Below are 16621 nucleotides of genomic sequence, written 5' to 3' on the forward strand. Positions count from 1 at the left end.
ATCCTCTCCAAACAACACTAGAGGCAGCCGTGGATTGCGCCTAACTCTGCCTATGCAACTCGGCACAGCCTGAGAAACTAACTAGCCTGAAGATAGAAAATAAGCCTACCTTGCCTCAGAGAGATACCCCAAAGGAAAAGGCAGCCCCCCACATATAATGACTGTGAGTTAAGATGAAAAGACAAACGTAGAGATGAAATAGATTCAGCAAAGTGAGGCCCGACTTTCTTAACAGATCGAGGATAGAAAAGGTAACTTTGCGGTCTACACAAAACCCTAAAGAAAACCACGCAAAGGGGGCAAAAAGACCCTCCGTACCGAACTAACGGCACGGAGGTACACCCTTTGCGTCCCAGAGCTTCCAGCAACAAAATAGACAAGCTGGACAGAAAAAATAGCAAACAAATAGCAAAGAAGAACTTAGCTATGCAGAGCAGCAGGCCACAGGAATGATCCAGGGAAAAGCAAGTCCAACACTGGAACATTGACAGGAAGCCAGGATCAAAGCATTAGGTGGAGTTAAGTAGAGAAGCATCTAACGACCTCACCAGATCACCTGAGGGAGGAAACTCAGAAGCCGCAGTACCACTTCCCTCCACCAACAGAAGCTCACAGAGAGAATCAGCCGAAGTACCACTTGTGACCACAGGAGGGAGCTCTGCCACAGAATTCACAACAGTACCCCCCCCTTGAGGAGGGGTCACCGAACCCTCACCAGAGCCCCCAGGCCGACCAGGATGAGCCACATGAAAGGCACGAACAAGATCGGGAGCATGGACATCAGAGGCAAAAACCCAGGAATTATCTTCCTGAGCATAACCCTTCCATTTAACCAGATACTGGAGTTTCCGTCTAGAAACACGAGAATCCAAAATCTTCTCCACAACATACTCCAATTCCCCCTCCACCAAAACCGGGGCAGGAGGATCAACAGATGGAACCATAGGTGCCACATATCTCCGCAACAATGACCTATGGAATACGTTATGTATGGAAAAAGAATCTGGAAGGGTCAGACGAAAAGACACAGGATTAAGAACCTCAGAAATCCTATATGGACCAATGAAACGAGGTTTAAACTTAGGAGAGGAAACCTTCATAGGAATATGACGAGAAGATAACCAAACCAGATCCCCAACACGAAGTCGGGGACCCACACAGCGTCTGCGAATAGCGAAACGTTGAGCCTTCTCCTGGGACAAGGTCAAATTGTCCACTACATGAGTCCAAATCTGCTGCAACCTGTCCACCACAGTATCCACACCAGGACAGTCCGAAGACTCAACCTGTCCTGAAGAGAAACGAGGATGGAACCCAGAATTGCAGAAAAATGGCGAAACCAAGGTAGCCGAGCTGGCCCGATTATTAAGGGCGAACTCAGCCAAAGGCAAAAAGGACACCCAGTCATCCTGATCGGCAGAAACAAAGCATCTCAGATATGTTTCCAAGGTCTGATTGGTTCGTTCGGTCTGGCCATTAGTCTGAGGATGGAAAGCCGAGGAAAAAGACAAGTCAATGCCCATCCTACCACAAAAGGCTCGCCAAAACCTTGAAACAAACTGGGAACCTCTGTCAGAAACGATATTCTCTGAAATGCCATGTAAACGAACCACATGCTGGAAGAACAATGGCGCCAAATCAGAGGAGGAAGGCAATTTAGACAAGGGTACCAGATGGGCCATCTTAGAAAAGCGATCACAGACCACCCAAATGACTGACATCTTTTGAGAAACAGGAAGATCAGAAATAAAATCCATAGAGATATGTGTCCAAGGCCTCTTCGGGACCGGCAAGGGCAAAAGCAACCCACTGGCACGAGAACAGCAGGGCTTAGCCCGAGCACAAATCCCACAGGACTGCACAAAAACACGCACATCCCGCGACAGAGATGGCCACCAAAAGGATCTAGCCACCAACTCTCTGGTACCAAAGATTCCAGGATGACCAGCCAACACCGAACAATGAACCTCAGAGATAACTTTATTGGTCCACCTATCAAGGACAAACAGTCTCTCCGCTGGACAACGATCAGGTTTATTAGCCTGAAATTTTTGCAGCACCCGCCGCAAATCAGGGGAGATGGCAGACACAATTACTCCTTCCTTGAGGATACCCGCCGGCTCAGACAAACCCGGAGAGTCGGGCACAAAACTCCTAGACAGAGCATCCGCCTTCATATTTTTAGAGCCCGGAAGGTACGAAATCACAAAGTCAAAACGGGCAAAAAACAGCGACCAACGAGCCTGTCTAGGATTCAACCGCTTAGCAGACTCAAGATAAGTCAAGTTCTTATGATCAGTCAATACCACCACGCGATGCTTAGCTCCTTCAAGCCAATGACGCCACTCCTCGAATGCCCACTTCATGGCCAGCAACTCTCGGTTGCCCACATCATAATTTCGCTCAGCAGGCGAAAACTTCCTGGAAAAAAAAGCGCATGGTTTCATCACTGAGCAATCAGAACCTCTCTGCGACAAAACAGCCCCTGCTCCAATCTCAGAAGCATCAACCTCGACCTGGAACGGAAGAGAAACATCTGGTTGACACAACACAGGGGCAGAAGAAAAACGACGCTTCAAGTCTTGGAAAGCTTCCACAGCAGCAGAAGACCAATTGACCAAATCAGCACCCTTCTTGGTCAAATCGGTCAATGGTTTGGCAATACTAGAAAAATTGCAGATGAAGCGACGATAAAAATTAGCAAAGCCCAGAAACTTTTGCAGACTTTTCAGAGATGTCGGCTGAGTCCAATTATGGATGGCTTGGACCTTAACAGGATCCATCTCGATAGTAGAAGGGGAAAAGATGAACCCCAAAAATGAAACCTTCTGCACACCAAAGAGACACTTTGATCCCTTCACAAACAAAGAATTAGCACGCAGGACCTGAAAAACTGTTCTGACCTGCTTCACATGAGACTCCCAATCATCCGAGAAGATCAAAATGTCATCCAAGTACACAATCAGGAATTTATCCAGGTACTCTCGGAAGATGTCAAGCATAAAGGACTGAAACACTGATGGAGCATTGGCAAGTCCGAATGGCATCACTAGATACTCAAAATGACCCTCGGGCGTATTAAATGCAGTTTTCCATTCATCTCCTCGCCTGATTCGCACCAGATTATACGCACCACGAAGATCTATCTTGGTGAACCAACTAGCCCCCTTAATCCGAGCAAACAAATCAGATAACAATGGCAAGGGGTACTGAAATTTAACCGTGATCTTATTTAGAAGGCGGTAATCTATACAAGGTCTCAGCGAACCATCCTTCTTGGCTACAAAAAAGAACCCTGCTCCTAATGGTGACGATGACGGGCGAATATGCCCCTTCTCCAGGGATTCCTTCACATAACTGCGCATAGCGGCGTGCTCAGGCACGGATAAATTAAACAGTCGACCTTTTGGGAATTTACTACCAGGAATCAAATTGATAGCACAATCACAATCCCTATGCGGAGGTAGGGCATCGGACTTGGGCTCATCAAATACATCCCGGTAATCAGACAAGAACTCTGGAACCTCAGAAGGGGTGGATGACGAAATTGACAGAAATGGAACATCACCATGTACCCCCTGACAACCCCAGCTGGACACCGACATGGATTTCCAATCTAATACTGGATTATGGGCTTGTAGCCATGGCAACCCCAACACGACCACATCATGCAGATTATGCAACACCAGAAAGCGAATAACCTCCTGATGTGCAGGAGCCATGCACATGGTCAGCTGGGTCCAGTATTGAGGCTTATTCTTGGCCAAAGGCGTGGCATCAATTCCTCTCAATGGAATAGGACACTGCAAGGGCTCTAAGAGAAACCCACAACGCTTAGCATACTCCAAGTCCATCAAATTCAGGGCAGCGCCTGAATCCACAAATGCCATGAAAGAATACGATGACAAAGAGCAGATCAAGGTAACGGACAGAAGAAATTTTGACTGTACCATACCAATGGTGGCAGACCTAGCGAACCGCTTAGTGCGCTTAGGACAATCAGAGATAGCATGAGTGGAATCACCACAGTAGAAACACAGCCCATTCAGACGTCTGTGTTCTTGCCGTTTAACTCTGGTCAAAGTCCTATCGCACTGCATAGGCTCAGGTTTAAGCTCAGGTAATACCGCCAAATGGTGCACAGATTTACACTCACGCAAGCGTCGACCGATCTGAATGGCCAAAGACATAGACTCATTCAAACCAGCAGGCATAGGAAATCCCACCATGACATCCTTAAGGGCTTCAGAGAGACCCTTTCTGAACATAGCTGCCAGCGCAGATTCATTCCATTGAGTGAGCACGGACCACTTTCTAAATTTCTGACAATATACCTCTATCTCATCCTGACCCTGACAAAGAGCCAGCAAATTTTTCTCTGCCTGATCCACTGAATTAGGTTCATCGTACAGCAATCCGAGTGCCAGGAAAAATGCATCGATATTACTCAATGCAGGATCTCCTGGCGCAAGAGAACATGCCCAGTCCTGAGGGTCGCCGCGCAAAAAAGAAATAACAATCAAAACCTGTTGAACTGGATCACCAGAGGAGCGAGGTTTCAAGGCCAGAAATAATTTACAATTATTTTTGAAACTCAGAAACTTAGTTCTATCTCCAAAAAACAAATCAGGAATAGGAATTCTTGGTTCCAACATAGCTTTCTGATCAATAGTGTCTTGAATCTTTTGTACTCTTGCCGAGAGCTGATCCACAAATGAAGACAGACTTCTAATGTCCATCGCTACACCTGTGTACTGAACCACCCAAATGTCTAGGGGAAAAAAAAGGCAAAACACAGTGCAGAGAAAAAAAAATGGTCTCAGAACTTCTTTTTTCCCTCTATTGAGAATCATTAGTACTTTTGGCTTCCTGTACTGTTATGAAAGGCAATTCAGTACTACAATGGACATAGCGGTCAGAGCACATACAGTGATCTGACAATAACCCAAAATCATAGAACGAGCTCTGAGACGTGGGAACTCTGCAGACCGCAATCCCTAATCCTCTCCAAACAACACTAGAGGCAGCCGTGGATTGCGCCTAACTCTGCCTATGCAACTCGGCACAGCCTGAGAAACTAACTAGCCTGAAGATAGGAAATAAGCCTACCTTGCCTCAGAGAAATACCCCAAAGGAAAAGGCAGCCCCCCACATATAATGACTGTGAGTTAAGATGAAAAGACAAACGTAGAGATGAAATAGATTCAGCAAAGTGAGGCCCGACTTTCTTAACAGATCGAGGATAAAAAAAAGGTAACTTTGCGGTCTACACAAAACCCTAAAGAAAACCACGCAAAGGGGGGAAAAAGACCCTCCGTACCGAACTAACGGCACGGAGGTACACCCTTTGCGTCCCAGAGCTTCCAGCAACAAAATAGACAAGCTGGACAGAAAAAATAGCAAACAAATAGCAAAGAAGAACTTAGCTATGCAGAGCAGCAGGCCACAGGAATGATCCAGGGAAAAGCAAGTCCAACACTGGAACATTGACAGGAAGCCAGGATCAAAGCATTAGGTGGAGTTAAGTAGAGAAGCACCTAACGACCTCACCAGATCACCTAAGGGAGGAAACTCAGAAGCCGCAGTACCACTTCCCTCCACCAACAGAAGCTCACAGAGAGAATCAGCCGAAGTACCACTTGTGACCACAGGAGGGAGCTCTGCCACAGAATTCACAACAGTCTCCACTCTGAGAAAGCCAACTTCATGGCTAGCAACTCCCTGTCGCCGATGGAATAATTCCTCTCTGCTGGTGAGAAGGTCTTGGAAAAGAAGAAGCAAGGATGCTTCCAACCTTGAGCATCCTTTTGGAAGAAGACTGCTACAGCACCAACGGATGAGGCATCCACCTCCATTATAAACGGCTTATCTACATCGGGGCAATGTAGGATGGGAGCACTAGCGAAGTGTGACTTAATAGCAAGAAAGGCCTTGGAGACCTCCTCCGACCACAATTTGGGATTTGCTCTCTTCTTGGTGAGGGCAACCAAGGGAGCTACCAAAGTTGAGAAGTGGGGAATGAATTGGCGATAGTAATTAATGAACCCCATAAAGCACTGCAACACTTTAAGAAAATGGGGTTCCTGCTAGTCCATCACAGCCTGTAGCTTGGCAGGATCCATAGCCAATCCCAGAGCAGAGATGATATAGCAAAGGAAAGGCAAGGACTCCTGCTCAATCACACACTTCTCCAACTTGGCATAGAGGGTGTTTGCCCGTAAGAGGTCAAAGACATTGCAAACATCTGTCCGGTGGGAGTCAATATCTGGAGAGTAGATGAAACTATCATCCAGATAGACTACGACCGAGGTGTTGAGCATATCCCGGAAGATGTCGTTCACAAAGACTTGGGAAACGGCTGGGGCATTACAGAGCCCGAAGGGCATCACCAGATATTCATAGTGCCCATCCCTGGTGTTAAAAGCCGTCTTCCATTCGTCCCCCTCACGGATGCAAATCAGGTTGTAAGCACCCCACAGATTTAATTTAGTAAATACCCTTATTTCCCATAGCCTATCAAAGAGCTCAGATATCAGGGGTTGTGGGTATTTATTCTTAACGGTGATGGCGTTTAGACCCCTGTAGTCTTTGCATGGACGTAGTTCTCCACTCTTCTTCTGCATGAAGAAAAACCCAGCCCCTGCAGGTTACACTGATTTCCTAATGAATCCTCTTGCCAGATTCTCTCGGATGTACTGGGACATTGCCTCTGTCTTTGGAAGCGATAACGAATAGACTTGACCCCGGGAGGCTCTGCACCAGGCAAGAGGTCAATAGGACAGTCATAGAGGCAATGAGGCGGAAGGGTCTCTGCAGCCCTTTTGGAGAACACGTCCGCATGGGGCCAATAGTGCTTGGGGAGAGAGGAAAGATCTGCGGGTACCTCAGTTGTAGCAACCTGAACGTACTCTCTCTGACATCCACCCTCACAGGATTTACTCCATCCCAGAATTCTCCCTGAGGACCACTCTATATGAGGAGAGTGGTAGCGTAGCCATGGTATCTCCAACAGGACCTTATCAATTCCCTCGGGAATAACTAGTAGGAAAATAATCTCCTTATGAGATGGAGACATGGAAAGAATGAAAGGAATGGTTTGCTGTGTAATCTGTGAGGGTAGTGTTGACCCATTTACCACTCGAACGGTCAAAGGTTTGGCGAGTATAACCAGGGGTGTTGCTTGTCGTTGGGCGAAAGCAGATGACATAAAATTGCCCTTCACCCTGGAGTCCACGCAAAGCTCTACCATAAGAGTGGATGGGCCAATGGTAATTGACCCCTTGAAAGACAATTTGGCGGAAAACGTTGCCATGTCTACTGTACCTCCTCTGACTACCACTAGATGCTGACGTTTTCCCGACTGCTGAGAACACCTGGAGGCAAAGTGTCCTGACTACCGGCAAACATTACAGACCTAAAGTGCAAGAGCGGTCCGGGACTTAGATCCCGCTCGTGACACCTCCATGGCCTCATGTGACTCGGACACCTGGACCGGAGATTCCAGAGGTTTGGCGAAGGTGGGAGCCAGCCGAAACCTCTGCCTACACTGGGCTTGCTCCATCCTTCGCTCATTAAAATGAAGGTCGATGCGAGTTGATACTGCTCTGAGCTCCTCCAGTGTGGTGGGAATCTCCCTAGTGGCCAAAGCGTCCTTCACATGGTCAGCCAGCCCCCTCCAAAATACCGGGATGAGGGCTTTATCCAGCCATTCTAACTAGGATGCTAAAGTCCGAAAGTGGACGGCAAAATGGCTGACCATGGACGAACCCTGAGTCAATACCAGCAGTTAGAGCGCCGTATCATGGGTGACTTGAGGTCCTAAAAAGACCTGTTTCAGAGTGCTCAAAAACCGAGGAGCATTCTGCACCACATGATTGTCATGCTCCCACAGCAGCATAGCCCACTCCAACACCCTGTCCGACAGAAGAGAAATAATTAATCCTACCTTTGCCCACTCTGTGGGAAAATGTGCAGCCAGGAGCTCGAGGTTTATACCGCACTGGCTCACGAAACCCCTGCATGATTTACTGTCACCAGAGTATTTCTCTGGCAGCGGGAGGTGGGATAAGGTCGGAACAGGGGTGGCAGTGGTTAAATTTGCGCAGCCACGCTAGCAGCCTGAACAGCTATTGCGGTAACATCCACAGCTGAGGTTGCACGCTCGAGAGCCACCAACCTGACCTCCAGCTGCTGGATGTACCCCTGCAATCGCTGTTCATCTGCCATTACTTAGCCAGACCCTGGCGCTAGTATATTGTTAGGGCTAGCAGAACGCACAGAGTATAGATAGGTAGCTACAAGGTGCATTCGCAGCCCAGGGTCCACCGTGCAGAGATATCTGCTGCAAAGTAACGGCAGATAACCTCTGAGCTCACACATGGGTTAAGCTTCACCCCGTGTGAACTGGAAGCAATCTCTGTTACCTCATAGAGTCGTGCTGTACCCAAAACTATTACCCTAACTGTAAACCTATACAAAGAGCAAACAGCATATATGCTCCACCATATTATCTTATTACCCTAACTAGGGTTGTGCTTGCTCTGGAACTCTTCTGTGCTAACCGCCCACATGAAGGAACCAGATGTTAAGCCAAGGCTAATTGCCCCCACTGACGCTAGCTGCCTGCCTGATTGTACACCACATATGTATAGAGTGGTATAGTATCCACTGGCATAAGCCTAACACATTTGATACTAGCGAATGGCTGTGCGGCCATGCAAAACTTTTAGCTCTTCAGGACCTTCCTGGTGGACCAATAGGAGGTGCTACATGGCCTGAGCGTGTGACCCCTGACCTCCAATGAGAGGTCCTCCTGTGGGCATGCTCAGTGCGTGAAAAGCAGGACTCGCCGCTGACCAGTGCTGGCTACAAGGGCAGAGCCTGGAAAGGCAGCAGTAACAATTCGCACAGTATCAGGCTGAGCCAGATGCTGGGACCGACGTCTCTGCTGAACAGGTTCCACTGCGGCTGGAGGAGAATGGGAGACTGCAGCAGACATGGCTCGAGATTCTCCCTGTGCAGCGGCGCGAACTCGACACCTAACACAATATCTTTTGATTTTTTATTATTTTAGTTGTTTAATATTTTTACAATAATTTAAAAATATTTTTTTTTTTACTCTTTTACTTTGTCCCACTATGGAACTATCATTTTTTGCAGGCTGATCACTTTTATAACATGGGGATGCAGCAGCTGTAAAAACTGTCAGCTTTGCACTGACAAACAAACTTGCTCATCATGCAGTGGGCATGATCAGCAATTTTTCTAGGTCTGGTAACCTGGATGTCATCATCACCACTTCGGGTCACCATGGTAATGATCAGGAACCCACATCTCGCCGCAGGGTCTCTGATCCAAAGGCAGAGGGGCTGTCAGACCTCTGCCGTTAACCGGAATGCTGCGATCTCATTTAATCACAGAATTTCTGGGGTTAAAGTGACAGGAGCAGTGTGTCACCACTCCTGGCACTTAGTGCCAGGTGTCAGCTGTCAGAATCAGCTGACACCCAGCAGCGATCGCCCGTACACCACCCGTGTGCGCGGACAATCGCGTAGACGTAATAATCCGTCCCTGGTCAAATAGGCCCAGGGCATATGGATGAATTATAACGTCTACTGTCAGAAAGGGGTTAATGTTGGGAAATGTAAAGTATTGCTGTGTATACATTGGTATTAGGGATTACACAGCAGGAGAAAGAATTTCGTATTCCGCTAACAAGTAAACTAAGCGACAGTACTCATCGTCAAGTGTCAGCTGCAAAAGCACATATGATGTTAGAGTGGATAAAAAGAGAAATAAAAAAAAAATCTGTGGTTACCAATCAAATAGTACTCCACTTTAAATCATATGTAAAGCCACATCTTAAATATGGGATCCAGATTTGGGCTCCACATTTTAAAATGGTTATTGAAAAGTTAGAGCATTCTCAATTGTGGTAAATAGATTTTTACCTGGGTTGTCGTTTAAATGCATAAATATATGGGTGGTCAATACAAAGAACTGGCATATGAGTTTTTCTTCCAAGGATCTTAAAACTCATAGAGGGCATTCATTACATATGGAGAAAAGGTGTTTTAGACATCTAAATAGGAAAAGGTTCTTTAAGGCTCAACAGGCAGACTGTGGAATGCCCTACCACAAAAGCTAATATTATACCATCATTGAAAAAGGGCTAGATGCTTTTCTCAGAACAAATAGTAGTGAAGGCTATAAATAATCCAGTGTAGGGGATGCTGCTCTTGGATCTGGTAGCCACTTGGATATGAACAGGCACAGTGTTTATATCAAAACAGAATAAAGTTTATCGTCTGTCATCAACTCCAAACTGAAAACAGCTTTTCTTCAAAATAAATGAATAACAAAACAGTTTTCTCCAGGTAAGGCAAAGTAAATCAAAACGGTCTCACCAACTTGATTTTAGAGGCACTTCTCAGTGTCTTGCATAAACTTTCCACCATTGATAGTCTTTCTCCAGCTGCAATACAACACACACTGCTGAGCTAACCCAGCTGCTTGTTATTAGGCCTGTAAGGCTGGGATTGGGGTATGGGAGCGACCTTTCCCACATAGGCTCTTTTGGTCGCTCCTAAATCCAGAGTCCCAAAATCCAGTCAAATGAAAACCTCAGTAACCTAGTGCTATTGGTGCAGACTTTGCCAACTGCCTCAGTAACACATAAATGCCAGCCAGGACCTTTCCTACTGTTTTCTTACACCAGTCACAAAGTATATATACAAGTGCTTCTCACTAAGTCAGAATATCATCAAAAAGTTAATTTATTTCAGTTCTTAAATCCAAAAAGTGAAGCTCATATATTATCTAGAGTCATTACAAAAAGACTGATCTATTTCAAGTTTATTAAGGTGAATATTTATGATTGTGGCTTACAGACAATGAAAATCCAAAAGTCTCAGTAATTTAGAATAATTAACAAAAAACACCTGCAAAGGTTTCCTAAGCATTTAAAAAGGTCCCATTAGTATGTATCAGTAGGCTCCACAACCATTGGGAAGACTGCTGACCTGAAAGATGTCCAGAAGGCAGTCAATGACACACTCCACAAGGAGGTTAAGCCACAAAATGTCATTGCTAAAGAAGCTGGCTGTTAACATAGTGCTGTATTTTCCATATTAATGGAAAATTGAGTGGAATAAAAAGTGTGGTAGAAAAAGGTGCACAAGCAATCGGGATAACCACAGCCTTGAAAGGATTGTTAAGAAAGGGCCATTCAAAAATTTGGGGGAGATTCACAAGGAGTGGACTGGTGCTGGAGTCGTTGCTTCAAGAGCCACCACAGACAGACGTATCCAGTACATGGGATACAAGTGTTGCATTCCTTGTGTCAAGCCACTCATGACCAATAGACAATGCCAGAAGCTTCTTACCTGGGCAAAAATGAAAAAGATCTGGACCTATTGCTCCGTAGTCCAAGGTGTTGATTTCAGATGAAAGTAAATTTTGCATATTTTTGGAATTCAAGGTCCCTGAGTTTGGAGGAAGAGTGGAGAGGCACTCAGTCCAAGCTGCTTGAGGTCTAGTGTGAAGTTTCCACTATCAATGATGGTTTGGGGAACCATGTCATCTGCTGGTGTGCAGCCGTCTGCCAGGAAATTTTAGAGCACTTCATGCTTCCCTCTGCCAACAAGCTTTTTGGATATGGAAATTTTATTCTCCAGAAGGACTTGGCACCTGTCCACACTGCCAAAAGTATCAATTCCTGGCTTAGAAACAACAGTAACACTGTGCTTGATTGGCAAGCAAACTCACCTGACCGTAACCCCATAGAGAATCTATGAGCCGCTGCTGCCATGTGTGTCCTACAGTACCTGCTGTGTGGTATCATAACGGCTCCTTTTACTGCCCCACATAGTAATGCCACCACTGCGCCCCTTACATAGTAATAATGCCTCCTTTGTGCTCTCTAGATAGTAAAATTCCACCCTAGTAAATATTAATGCCCTGTGCTAGACATTTTGTCCCTAAAAAGTCTTAATTCCCCATATGCAACTTTGATGGTCACAATACTCTGAGTGCCCCTATAACAATAATGCTTAAGTGCCCACTTAAAAGCAGCAGAAAACTACTCTAATCAGACGGGACATCAGCAGTAGGTACCTGGATGTAAATATTATTCTGTATCTGCATTGTGTGACGGGGAATGATAATGTTATTCGTAAAGTCACTTAATCTACATTGCCAGATTTGTGAGAAATGTCCATGTTCTGCCAGGTTTTTTATTGGATGGCACACGGACTCGTAGAGGTTTATAGGTCAGAGAGGGTCAGAAAATGTCCCGTTGTGATCTGATTTTGAGGATAGTGGTCGCACTCTTCACTCTCATTCCTGCTTAGCCAACTCAGCTAAGTCTACTTTCACACTAGTGTTGTTTGGCGTATGTTGCAATGCGTCGTTTTGGAGAAAAAACGCATCCTGCAAATGTGCCCACAGGATGCGTTTTTCTCCATAGACTTGTATTAGCGACGCATTGCGACATATGGCCACACGTCGCATCCGTCGTGCGACAGATGCGTCATGTTTTGGCGGACCCTCGGCACAAAAAAAGTTACATGTAACTTTTTTTGTGCGTCGAGTCCACCATTTTTGACCGTGCATGCGCAGCCGAAACTCTGCCCCTTCCTCCCCGGACATTACAATGGGGCAGCGGATGCATTGAAAAAGCTGCCCCCGTTCTTCATTTCTTCCACAACGAGCGTCGGTACGTCGGGCCGACGCATGGTGACGGCCCCGTACCGACGCTAGTGTGAAAGTAGCCTAAGAGAGGTTGTCTTATTATAGACTCAGAAAAGGTTGAAGGAAAAGCTTCAAAGTGACACAGCCTCTGGATTGATATGACATGTTCATGAAGAGGATATGCACAGCAGTTAAAAGTGCTAAATGTTGAGTTGCTGTAGAGCCATCCTGATAACATGAGTCAGAGGTATGGTGTATTAGTTAGCACTTTAGTGTTTGTTATCTTTTGGCTGAAAATAAAGCTGCAGGTTTTCTTTATATGGACGGTGTCTGCATATGTGACTGCCACGATGCCCTTCAACGCCCTAGCGCGATACACAGTACAAGCAATGTGAATGAGATCCCTGAAGTCTCATGCACAGGTTGCTTATTTCTTCCTGGCAGATTTGCAGCAGAGTAAAATCTGCATAATGTTTGGTGTATTTCACCAAAACTAATGAGTGGGGGGAAATGCACAACAAAAGCATGTAAAAAAATATGATTTTTGCAGCATTTTTCCTACCAACAGCAACATTTTCTGCTGCAAATCCTGAACCTGTGCACATAGCCTTAGTCCCTGTCCTATGTCCCCCCCCCCCCATTCATTATAAGTCCTTGGTAGCATCATAATGTTTTTTGGGGGGTGGGAGAAGCCATTATCAGTTACTGAGCATCCTCCGCCTCCTCCCAATTCATTTCAAGTCATTGATAGTGTCTTCTCCCACCTTTCAGTTCATTATAAAGTGTCCTATGCACCTTACCCCCTCCTTTCCCACCCTCCAATAAATTTTAAGTCCCTGATAGCGTCATAATGAATTATGGGATGGGGAGGGCACTATCAGGGGCTTAGCACCCTCCTCCACCACCCAATTCATTTTACATCCATATCTAACATCCTCTTCCCCTCCCCATGTTCATAAGTCCATTATAAGTCCCCCCTACTCCCATCCCAATCCCGTACCCCCCTCATTGTCTTCTCTCACCATCACCATCATACTCTTTCCAGTGTATTGGGGAAAAAACACACTTATCTCTGTCCGTTTTCCCCCCAGCATCGCAGTTTCTTTCTTCATCACCTGCAAGTTTTCTCTTTTTTTTGTGAACTGTGAATCAGATCTCAAGATGTTTGAATTCGTATGGAACTACGGAATTTCAGGAAATTTGACACCAACTCTTTTTCTAAGATTGATCTAGTGCATATAAAAAACACTTTAAATAGTTTGGAGGGCAGTTTTGGCCAGGTAGAATGTGTAACAAGCATACTTATTTCATTTACACTATTTATACAGACTATGTGAAGAGTTTTAAAATGTCTAAGTTATTAGTATTCTGAATTTATGGCAGAAAAGACTGTTATTTCTCCTTAGAAATCTTTTCCATCCTGTAATTAGAGCAAGGGTACAATTACTACAGCATATAGAAATATCACCCCTTTAATAGTAAGTGAAACAATGGCCAAAATTCTTCTTTTGATAGAACAGACAAGTTTGTCACTCTCAAAGTAATTCTTGAAAAAAAGGTTTCACCTCTATGACACAAATTATTCCATAAATGATAGGGTTTTAAACGAGAGAAAGAATTTATATCCCTACTGTCAACTTGTAACATCCCAACATAAAGTGTGTTCAGTTTGCTTACTTTATACTGTGAAGAGTGCTGTCACTTCCCTGCCAGGGAACATAACCCCAGAGGAAATAATAATTGTATTTATATAACGCCAACATATTCTGCAGCACTTTACAATTAAGCAAATACATATTCAGACAAAGACATTACAAAGTAACACAGTGCAAATTGTCTCAGAGAGGAAGAGGACTAGAACTCTAGTGCCACCTATTAAAAGTAGCAATCCTAACAGTCAATATCGACCCATGAACGAGCCTTATCATATGACTTAGGATAAAAGCCAAACCAGAATCTCAATTTGCAGACACTGTGTTTCGGGGTACTGTAGTGTCTGCAAATTGAGATTCTGGTTTGGCTTTTATCCTAAGTCATATGACAAGGCTCGTAAACGGTCGATATTGACTGTTAGGATTGCTAATTCCAATAGGTGGCACTAGAGTTCTAGTCCTCTTCCTCTCTGAAGAGACAATTTGGATATTTCCCAGAGGAGCATTGCGGCTTTAAGTCTCCTCACCTCGACATGCTTATCATGTCACTCTCCACAAGGAGAAACGATACTTCTTGGATCCTGGTCAGACGCCTCTCACTCAGCCAAGTGAGATCTCCACTTTGTACTGACGAGGGGCAGTACCCCGAAACATACTGTCTGCAAATTGAAATTCTGGCTTGGCTTTTATCCTAAGTCATATGACAAGGCTCGTTAAAGGGTCAATATTGACTGTTAGGGTTGCTACTTCCAATAGGTGGCACTAGAGTTCTCGTCCTCTTCCTCTATGAAGAGACTATTTGAATATTTCCCAGAGGAGCATTGCGGCTTTAAGTCTCCTCACCTTGACATGCTTATCATGTCACTCTCCGCAAGGAGTAAAAATACTTCTTGGATCAAAGTAACACAGTGTAACAGTTACAGAATGAGGGAGGATCCTGCTCTCAAGCTTACAAAATATAAGTAAATGGGGGGCACAGTAGGTAAAAAGTGTTTGTCATGTATGTTCCAACTATCATTATAATAAGGGTTTTCATATAAAGCTGCATGATCCAGTCACCAGCCAGTATCTGTCTAAGTACAGCTACCAAGTGCTAATGGGTGCATGGATGATGCGGAGAAAAATGAACAGGAGGGACCAGATTATGTGGAAAATTTAGACGGAGAGAATAGGGAAAACTTAGATTAGTGAAGGGAGGTGACAGGCCTGTCTAAAGAGATGTGTTTTAAAGCATATATAAAAATGTGGGGGCTAGGTATTAATTGGATCATCCGGGTAGTGCATTCCAGAAAACGTGCGCAGCACGATAGAAGTCTTGGAGACAGAGGTGCGAGGTGTGGATTATGGAGGATGTTAGCCTTAGATAAGTTGTAGACTGAAGAGCATTGGTAGGGGTATAGACAGAGATGAGAAAGAAGATGTAGGGTGTTGCTTAACAGTTGAGAGCTTTGTGGAAAAGAGATATACATTTACCTTGTATTCTGTGGTGAAGGGGTAACCATTGCAATAACTGGCAAAAGGTGTAGGCATCAGTGAAGAATAAATGCAGATTTAGGCCACAGGTCCAATGACTTAAATTGCCTAAAATTGCAAAAAGCATAGAAAGAGTATTGACTGGACAAATATATTATGATTTCTGCGATTTGTTAAAAAAAAGCTATTAACAACAATGGCTTATATGTAAAAAAACAAAACAAAAACAAAACTGGTTTACTATGGTTACCAAGAATTGTACACAGTGTCATCAGGGTCCCACATGGATGAGCATGTAATTTAGTCAAATGAGTATAATCTGTTTACATGTCCGTTACATCAATCTGGTAAAATATTCTAGTCACTATGAGACTTTTCAATTTAAAGCAACCTGTTGCAAAAAAAAGGTCACCATTATTGTGAACAAGTAAAACATAATTATTAATCCTTTTTTTATATCAAAATAAATAGATAAACAAACACTTTCCTGGTGTGCGTTCAATACCCTGATTATAAGGTTAAGATTCAATTTCTGGCTGTAAGGCAGGTATAAGAATTGAGTAGGATGAAAAAAATGGATATTATTATTATGAAACATTGAGTATGATGCAAAAGTGCAGCTGTTTTTTCTTAGCTTTATTGAGTTGGTCGTTTCAGCTTGCACCTGTTCACACTTGCCTTGTTCTGTTCAGAAGTGCTGGTCAGTCTTTTAGATATTTGTACATTTGTAGTACACTCCCTCAGACTGACCACTCCTCCCAAGAGTTATTAATTAGAGCTAGTTCCTATAGTACCTGCCCTTAAAA

This window comes from Ranitomeya imitator, chromosome 4, assembly GCF_032444005.1.
Source record: "Ranitomeya imitator isolate aRanImi1 chromosome 4, aRanImi1.pri, whole genome shotgun sequence".
Taxonomy (NCBI): Eukaryota; Metazoa; Chordata; class Amphibia; order Anura; family Dendrobatidae; genus Ranitomeya; species Ranitomeya imitator.